The 10,136-nt window shown below is 40.3% G+C and overlaps 1 pseudogene; it reads left to right on the top strand.

The window, feature by feature from the left end:
- The window catches only part of LOC121926884, a 40,031-nt pseudogene that overhangs the window by 19,542 nt on the left and 10,353 nt on the right, over positions 1-10,136 (top strand).

Below are 10,136 nucleotides of genomic sequence, written 5' to 3'. Positions count from 1 at the left end.
GCGCCTCCCGTGCCCCCTGCCTGCCGCTTGCACCCGCTTGCTCCTCCTGCCGCCGCTACCCCCATTGCCCCCTTGCCCCCACTGCACGCCACTTCCTGCGGGCAAAGTCCCCGGCGGCAATCTGTGGCATGGCTTGGGCCAGCCTAGCCGCGGCGGGCCGACCTCCCCGCGGCTGTAGGGTCCTCCCATGCCTACGTTTCTGAGTTCAAGTCTTTCTGTTCGCAGCAGTTGTGAGTGACATGCTAGTTTTGTTCGTTAGCAAAGATGTTTGTGAGACCAGGGCAGAACTGGTAGACAAGGCAAAGGAAAAAACAAATCAGGAATGGCAAAAGCAGTAAAGCTTTTTTTGCACAAAACGTTACTGGGACTGGCCTGTTTCAACATACACACAAATCATGTTGTTGTAAATGTTTTCACAACATCCCAGATTTTAATTCTCATTCTTCTATATTTTTGTTATTTAATTTGTGTGTATGTTTCTCTGATTTTATTGCTTTGTTCCAATCCACCCTGGGAACTCGGAAGCCAAGAAAGTGTGGTGGTGTGTGTGTGGTGTTAGCCTTCAAGGCTAATGTGAAGCTATTACCTTTGTGGTAAGAAGCACATACAGGGAAACAAAAAGAGATTGGTATAAAGAAAAACTATCATAAGGATATTTTCTCACTGTAGAACTAATGTGAGGAATGTCTGTGCATGTGTATGACAATGCAGGCTAAATTTAAATCTCCACTTGGCTATAGAGTGATTCTATGTGAACTACATTTCTACCACCATATAAAGTTGTTACTGAAATAAAATGTAACAGGAAGGTAAGCTTACTGTCTTGAAAGCTACAATATGACAGGATGTAAATGTAGTAAAGCAATAATATAATAATCATGCCAAAAAAAACATCAGATGGGAAAAGGACATTACCAGTATTCCAAATTACCTGCATAAAAAACTTGCCAAACATGAACAAAACATTTTAGGTACTATAATATTCTCGAGGTAAGTCAAAGAATTTATTGCCCCCAAATGTACCCTAAATCCTGTGTTGACTATATGCGGGTCAATACAGTAACAAGTACTGCTTAGAAAGGTCCTAAAACAAGCAGCTGAGTGCCCCACTCTTGGTGGCCTTGAGGCATGTGTTTCTCCTCTCTCTCTCGTCTCGCCTCTCTCTCTCTCTGTGTGGAAAGAGGTTTCCAGTCTGATTTGCAAGCCGCCTCTTCCCATGGGAAAAAATCCCATTTAACACATTTATTTTCGTCTCCAGTCCGATTTACAGCCATCTTCCATGGAAAACACCTCATTAACCCTCTTGCAGAGGAATTTTTGTATACAGTCCTAATCTCATCCCACCCTTCAAGTGCCATTAAAAGCTTAGATGGTATAATGTAAACTTTTTTTGTCTCAAATATGTGAGCCATTTACGAACTATATCCTATGTATATCTCCGAAAATTTTAAATACCTTACCACCATTTTTAAGCTTAACATTCGCAATCGACTGATTTTTTCAATATATGAATCTTTGTAATTTTTATAAAAGAATTAAGTTTGTGCCAACTACATAAATTTCTGACATCACAGCAATATGTGCTAATTAATTCTGATAGTTTACCTGATGGTCTTCATGTTTTAACAGACTTGATGGATCACCAAATTCTAAAATAGAATCCTGGGTCCATTTTTCCACACTCTGGATACCACACCATAGCAAATGCAAGTATCTTTATGAAGTAATGCCCACTGTCACGATAATGTCAACACGCGTTCAGCCACCAGCTTTCAAAAAGCACCAGACCTACGGGTACAGATGAGTTCTAATACCTGGAGTGAAAGCAAATTGATAAAAATTAAACAAATGGATGGACATTCCTACGTTCTTCCATAATTATTATTTTTATTTTTTGAATACGTATTATCTTCCATTTACATCTGCACTAGACACGAAACTACTGTGCTGTCATAGGAAGCAGACACAAGAACATGAACATATAATAAAACAGATGGACATCTGAGAATAAAACCCGAAAGAACGTTGGTAAATATACTAAGAAAAAAAACAGAATTAATTAAAAATAAAAATAACCATGCACTAAATAACATTTTATTATAAATTATTAATATAAATAATATAATAAGATGTTTTATTTATAGACGCTATCCGCGACATGGGTGTACAGTAAAATTTGAATATCAATACAAGTGAGTTTAAAGAGGGGAGTCTCGTTTCAGGCACCCCTGATGTTGCTTGGTCTGCCTTGATCCTCCCTCTGGGCCAAGATACAGTTAAGGAGGAGGGGGCTCTTCCTCAGCGTCCCTGATGTTGCTGAGTCTGCCTGTCGCTCCCTCTGAGCCAGTACAGTTGAGGAGGGAGGAGCCTCTTCCTCAGGCGTCCTGAAAGCCTTCAAAAATAGATACTGCATTATAATATCTAAGTAATGTGCCAGTTTTGGAGCTAGTTTTAAACTGCATCAGCGATCAAGTTAATAGCATTTGCTTTTATCAAATTTTTCATGGCATTGTAATGAGAAAGCTATGAATATAAATTAGAAGAGCCATTTGTTCTTTGTACACTTCCTAAAATGAATGGGACTAAGTAAAAGCCAAGTCTTCGATGGCTAACACTTATTTATCCATCTTACTATGTCTCTTATCTGTACATATTTCAAAATAATTCTTATAGTATGCCAACTCTATACATACATAATGTTTAGCCGCCTAGTTTCCTATTTACAGCCAATTTAAAGTGCTTTGCAGCTATAACACTGACTCAATCCACCCTTTTGACTCTCCACATTTGTTGTGTCAAACAGTTGGAATGTGTGCAGAAGTACCAGTCAGCTGGGTTATAAAATATCCCAACTATTACCTTCGCTAGAGCCTGTAATTCAGTTATTATAAAATGGAAATTATGGATCACTAAAACCCATCTTGAGAAAGCAGTATCTTCAAAGAAGTAATCAGAGACATTGGTTAATTCCTCAGGAGACAGCTGGTCTGATGATCAATCGAACTTTTTACCTTGCTACACTGCTATTGTCACACAAAGCCATCAGTGCTCATGTCCTAAGAAACGTTTTTCTCAGGTGCTGCTGTTGGTAACATAGCAGGGGGGTACAGGGCAGGTTGAACCAGTGGATGAATCCATATATCTGCAATTCTACTGGAGATTCTCGCATCTTTTAGTTCTATAGATCAAACCCTGAGGATGAATTCCCTAGTAATATTACATTTTATTGGTCTCCATAATGAAAATACAACACTTCCATCTGCTCTGATTATTTCTCTGAGCCTACCTATTTTTGATTGAGCGTCCCGCACCACTGAGCAGTTATCAGGCAGCATAGGGACTCAGTTCTGCAGTGCTGCGAAAAAATGGTATCGTCTTGGTCCTCCCAAAGGATGACTATCTTCCTGAGCTTGGCTAGCTTCCTCTGAAAGTCCTTCAACCTCCCTGAACTGAATGATTGTGTGGAGAGCGCACAGCCAAAACAGTACAGCTGCCCGTGCATACGCGCCTTTGACATACGGCTCAAGCCGGGGGCGCGTGCGAGGCGGAGCGTCCCATCAATTGAATGGCGCGCACGCCTTGCGCCTGCGCGCTCCGCGCCGCTGCACATGAGCCCATGTTTTCAATGGGCTCAGCATAGGCGATCCGCCTACCGGCGGGATCCGGACAATCCCCTCGTAAGCCAGACGGACGTAGATGGGGGCAAGCGGTGGGCAAGGGAGGCAAGGAGGGGCAAGCGGTGGGCAAGGAGGAGCAAGTGGGGGCAAGTGGCGGGCAAGAGGGAGCAAGGGGGGGCAATTGTCTATAGAAGCCTCAGAAACATGCATTTTATATTAACATTTTTTAAAAAATCAGCAGATTTTTTTTTGCGTGTCCTCCATTTTTTTCAATTAAAAAGTGCCCTCCATTTTAAATATTTGTCCTACATTTGTCCCGGTTTATTTATTTATTTAATTTTTTTGGGAAACAATATTTAATTATTTTTTTTTTGTTTCGGCCCCCCAAGTTGTCTGAGGGACAGCAACCCGGCCCCCGGGTCAAAAAGGTTGCCTACCCCTGACGTAAGGCATGTTTGACTTGTTACTAGAGAGATACTTGTCTTTCCTTCTCATTAGATGGAAACATGATTTCTGAGTTGCCTAATCCACTGCTGTTCAACATCTTTATCAGTCAGTGACTTGGATGATGGAATAGAGGGCATGCTTATCAGATTTGGAGATGGCAACTGTGAGGGCTCTCTAGGTGTCCCGCTGAGCTGGATGGAACCCCTGAGACCACCTTTTATCTTAAAAAAAAAACATTGCTTACTACATCTTAGCAGTGCATTAGGACATTGCTGGGTTATTCCACTGGTATTTGCAAACTCAGTGAAGAACTAGCCAAACTATGATACGTGAAGAAGAGTGCAAAGAGGCAGAGTATTCTAAATAAAAGCTTTATTCTCACTAAAGAAGTTCTAGAACAAAAGGATATCACTACATGAAGGACCAGCTTACAAAGTTACATTTAGCCCAGCCAGAAAAATAAACCCAAAAACTTGACACCACTGACTTGTACCTGTTCCTAACCTTACAATCAGGTGGGATTTATAGTCCTCAATGTTTCTGGGTAGCTGGGAGCCTGGCTCCATTATCCAACTTCACCAGTCTCCTCATGATCTGCTTCACAAAAGCCAAAGACAGAAGCCAGCAGACAGACAGATCCCCATGTTATCCAGAACTTTTTAAAACCTCCCCTCAGAAGCATCTCAAAGGTTTGCACTTCTCCCCAACTGCTAATTATTATTATTAACCTTTATTTATGAAGCGCTGTAAATTTACACAGTGCTGTACATACAATCGTTTTAGTTAGACGGTTCCCTACCCTCAGGCTTACAATCTAAAAAGACATGACACAGAAGGAGAAGGGAGTGGTGGAGGGAAAGGGTAAGAGGTCCAGCAGTTCCTCTCTACCTCCGAGGCCTGGACCAAGGCAGATGGACTGGAGGGAGGGCTTGGCTTCATAATGGATGGTTAATCTTCTTCCAGGGAAAATACATACTCTCAAGTAGGATAATGCATATACAGTACATAGCAATACAGGAAATGGTTTGATAAACAGGCACCAAAAGAACATCAAATAGTAAGCGACAATTATGCAATGCCTGGGAAGGCTTCTCTGAACAGGATGGTTTTCAACTCCGTTGAACTAATCTCATTGGACAGTTGCCATCTCATCAGCGGTGATGTAAACCCTCATTAAAATGTTTTCATTGCTCAATATGTAGGTAAAATATGTGTCCTTTTGGGTATGTATAACAACATGAAATCATCTGTCAATTCCAGGTTCAGACATATTGGCAAACCATGGTTAGAGCAAGCCAAAATTCGCAAGCTAGTAACACATCATGGCTTTAAAAAAAAAAAAAGAACAAGACTTCATAAATTCTTCACAGATGTTTGCTGATGTTTAACAATGTATGTGCATTGCCTAGCATACCTAGAGGCTGCTGTATTAAATAATACATCAGGATGGACTTTTCAACATTTGTTGTTTGACCATTGCCATTATCTCACATTTTAAATTCAAAACTGGTTGTAATTTTCCTATTTGGATTCCACATAATTCCGCCAGAAAAGGACTGGTTGCTAGGAAAGATCATTCATACCTAGATAAGAAAGTACTTTAAGGTAGACTTATTTAAATTTTTGTTTCCATGTACAGGTATCCTGAATGATTGCAAAGATTTATTTTTTTTTAATATGTTTCCTTTGAAATTGTAATCTGGCCATTTCATTCTAATCTATGATTTCCCCCCCTCCAGGTTTCAGATGGTGCCCTGCGGTGTTTTGCCTCCCTAGCTGATAGATTTACACGTCGTGGGGTTGATCCAGCACCACTAGCTAAACATGGATTGACTGAAGAGCTATTATCCCGCATGGCTGCGGCAGGTGGCACAGCTTCGGGACCATCTTCAGCCTGCAAACCAGGCCGAAGCAGCACAGGGGCACCATCTACAACTGCAGACTCTAAATTGAGTAATCAGGTGTCAACTATTGTAAGCCTGTTATCAACACTCTGCAGAGGCTCTCCAGTAGTAACACATGTAAGAATTCTTTTGAACATTGTTTAGTATTAATATTTAACATTCTGTATTTTGTGGCATGAATTACCTGGCCACATTTTGTGTAATAATAACAACAACAACAACAACAACAATAATATAAAATATGTACTTTTATCCCGTCTCTCCCATTTGAGGATTGAGGCGGGTATTTTAAAAATATTTTTGTCTTCTATTTTTATTAGTCTTCTAAAGATCAACTATTAAAAATAGGTCTTAGTGCTATAAAAATTATGTAGGTTTGTATTTTAATTTTTTTAAAGTATTGTCTTTTGCTGTTATACCTGAAGTTGAATTATATTTATTAAAATTCAGCTTTTTCATGTGGAGATGTAATCCTTTCTCATTGGATTTTCTAAAGTCCTGTATATTTTTATTGTTCAGACTTTTAATTATTTCCAGGATCTTCTAAGATCTGAGCTTCCAGATTCTATAGAGAGTGCATTGCAGGGTGATGAAAGATGTGTACTTGATACCATGCGTTTGGTAGATCTTCTTTTGGTGCTGCTGTTTGAAGGACGGAAAGCTTTGCCAAAGTCTAGTGCTGGATCCACAGGCAGAATCCCTGGCTTGCGTAGACTGGATAGCACTGGGGAGCGTTCCCATCGGCAGCTGATAGATTGCATCCGCAGCAAAGATACTGATGCCCTAATAGATGCCATTGACACAGGAGGTAGGCAAAAGATATTTGTTGGACTTCCAACAAATTTGGATTTGTTGGATATTTGCTGGACTAGCCAGAATCTAGATAACTAGGTAATGACAGCTGGATGAAAAAGACCATGGGGTAAAGCAGTCATGAAGACACTAAAGAAACATGCTGCTTGGAGCTGACCAATAGTTTGCTTTCTGTCTTCATTACTATCACGGGATGAAGAAGTACGTGGTAGCATAGTGCATCAACAGAATTCTACCTGTAATAATTTTCTAGTTGATTTTAAACATTGTTTTTCTGTATAATGTAGCCCCTCCTATAAATAAAAACATTTGAAAAACTATAGTACTTGAATGTCTTAAGCTGAAAAAAATGTTTAGAGGTTTGTTTGGGTGGAATGCTGAGACTTATTGTGCTCATCATATGATTGTAGCAACTGTATTGGGACTTGAGAATGTTTTTTCTTTCTTTCCAGCGTTTGAAGTAAATTTTATGGATGATGTAGGACAGACACTCTTAAATTGGGCCTCTGCTTTTGGAACTCAAGAAATGGTAAACAAGAAAAAGAATGATGGTTCAATATTTTATTTTTATTCTTGCATTAAAGAAAATGTATAAAATAAAAATAAGCCATTTTTCTTCTGTGAACAGGTTGAATTTCTCTGTGAACGAGGTGCTGATGTTAATAGGGGTCAAAGGTCATCATCCTTACATTATGCAGCATGTTTTGGAAGGCCTCAGGTAGCAAAGGTAATTTTAATAGTATCCATTAATTCCATAATTTAATAAAACAAAAATTCAAATAAATTACTCTGATTTCAAAAAGCCCTTTCCTGCCTCAACAAATGTCTGCTACACCATTGAATGAATTCAGAAAATGTGAAGGGTGCAGAAAGAAGGAGGGTAAACAATACTAATATTTCTTCTAATGAGACACGTTTGAATTTAGCATGAGTGCTATCTGGCTGTAGTGTAAAAATACTAAAACCTGCGTTCTGTACTGAATGTGTACAAGATATTAAGTTCATATGATAGTGAGGAATGGCAATGATCTCCCTTTGGAATAGTTTTGTATTGTTTATATACAACTCAGAATCATAGAATGCATGCAGGCACATCCTCCCGGCATAGAATAAAGATATCATTCCATAGTTTCTGATTGAATGGAACCTTTGTGTTCTACTATGCTTTCTGAAACAACAAACCATGGTGTGGATTGTATCTGGTTTGGAGCAATCACTCAAAACAGAATGTTCTGGTTTGAATCAAATTAGTTCACTATGATGTCCAAGGGAAAAGGAATTGTGCCCCTGAGAACAGAAGTAAAGAGGAAACTTTTGTGACAGATCTTATTCGCAGTATCCCAAATCTTAGTTCAGGGCAGAGGTGTACAACATGTAACCCCTAGGCTCTCCCAGTGTATCCCTGAAATTGGCAGAGCCCCACTCACTTTCCTCAAAGAAGAAAGCTTGTTCTCATAGATTACAGTTTTTTCTGATACTGTACTGTGTGCATGAGTGCTAGATCTCTGGAAGACAGGGAGAAGGGACTTTATCATCCGTGTGCATTGAGGAGTGTATATTTGTGCTAACATGTCTCTTGGGCCTGAGTCAACACTGACCATTTAAACTGAAAAGCTTCTGCATCTTCATTTTAGAGGAGTGTCTGCCTGTGGCTGATGTTCATGATGTTGAAATGCACAGGAGCACAACTCTTTCCTGACATCCAGTATCTTTGTGTGTGTGTGTGTGTGCCTGCCTACCTGCCTGCCTGCCTTCAAGTTGCCTGTTGACTTATGGTGACCCCATGTATTTTCTCGAGTTTTCTTAGACAAAGAATACTTAGATTTGGTCTTACCAGTTCCTTCCTCTGAAATTTAGCTTACAGTACCTGGTGTTCATTGACAGTCTCCCATTTAATTACATAGTAACTAGAGCTGACTCTGCTCATCTTCCAAGATCTGATGAGATCTGGTACTTTTAGGGTATTCAGGCCCCATGTTTCCATACATTCTGGATTTTTGTTCTGCTGTTTTTGAAGGCAACTCTTTAAAATCTCTGTGTGTGTGTTTTTGTAGGAATGCAAGCCATACATTATTGACTAGTTCTTCAATTAAATAATTTTCATAATTAAACATTAATTGTTTTAGACTCTCTTGCGTCATGGTGCCAATCCAGATTTGAGAGATGAGGATGGAAAGACTCCTTTGGACAAGGCTCGTGAAAGAGGACACAGTGAAGTAGTGGCCATTCTCCAATCTCCTGGTTAGTATAAAGTGTCACCTATCTAATTTTCTTAAGAATAAATCAGTGATTTAATTTAAATATGAGAAGAACTCCACCTCTTTGTTAGGCTAGCATTTACTTTAAAAACCAGCAATTTCACTGCTGAAATGTTGAGATGTTCAGTTGTGTTGCTGTGTAAATTTTTCTTGTTCAGGTAAATAAAATGAAGTCTCTCTGCCTTTGCATTGACTACTTCAGAACAGAAACTGAACCACTGTATATACTTGACTGTAAGTTGCGACATTTATGCCCCAAAATGGACTCCAGAATCATGGATAGACTTATATATGGGGCAATAAGTTACTACTGCTTGTAAAGTTCCTAAAAGAAGTGCCCACTTTCCTCTGTAGCCAGGGCTCTTTAAACAGCTCCCCATTTGAGTCCTGGCATGCTCTCCCCCCCCCCCCCCCCCCCCCCCCCCCCCCCCCGCTCTCTCTCTCTCTCTGGGTTATCCCTCAGTCTTCCCTCACAGCCAGAGCTAACAAACAGATGCTGAGGCAAGGGACAGAGAGAGAGTATGCCCAGGCCTGTACCTCCTTTTGCAAGCCACGAGCCTTGGAAATTCTGAGGTTAAGGGCAAAGAGAAAGAGAGAGGTCTGTACCCCGTTTTGCAAGCCATGAGCCTTAGAAATCCTGGGGGTGAAGGGCAGAGAAAGAAAGAGAGAGGTCTGTACCCTGATTTGCAAGCCATGAGCCTTGGAGGTGCTTTTGGTAACGGGAAGAGAGGACGGGTTTGACCCTGTTTTGCAAGCCATGAGCCTGGAAATGCTGGTGGTAAAAGGAAGAGAGAGAGCAAGCCCAGGCTTGTTTCCCCATTTTCCATGGCAAGACTATGACCCTTGGGAGAGGTCCAGAGAAGGAGATGTAGGGAGGGAAGTGGTGCTTTGTTTCCCCCTTTAGAGCTTTTGTAACATGCTCCAATGTTTGACCCTTGACTTATCCATAGGTCATATCAAAATCCATTATTTTGGCCCTCAAAACTGCCCTCAACTTATACATGAGGTCGACTTATACACAAATATATTTTGTAATGTATTTTCACCTAGAAGTGACATTTACATGTGTTCAATTGTGGTAAAAGAATTTAAGTCTT

Source organism: Sceloporus undulatus, chromosome 1 (assembly GCF_019175285.1).
Source record: "Sceloporus undulatus isolate JIND9_A2432 ecotype Alabama chromosome 1, SceUnd_v1.1, whole genome shotgun sequence".
Taxonomy (NCBI): Eukaryota; Metazoa; Chordata; class Lepidosauria; order Squamata; family Phrynosomatidae; genus Sceloporus; species Sceloporus undulatus.
This window is presented reverse-complemented; position numbering and strand designations above follow the sequence as displayed.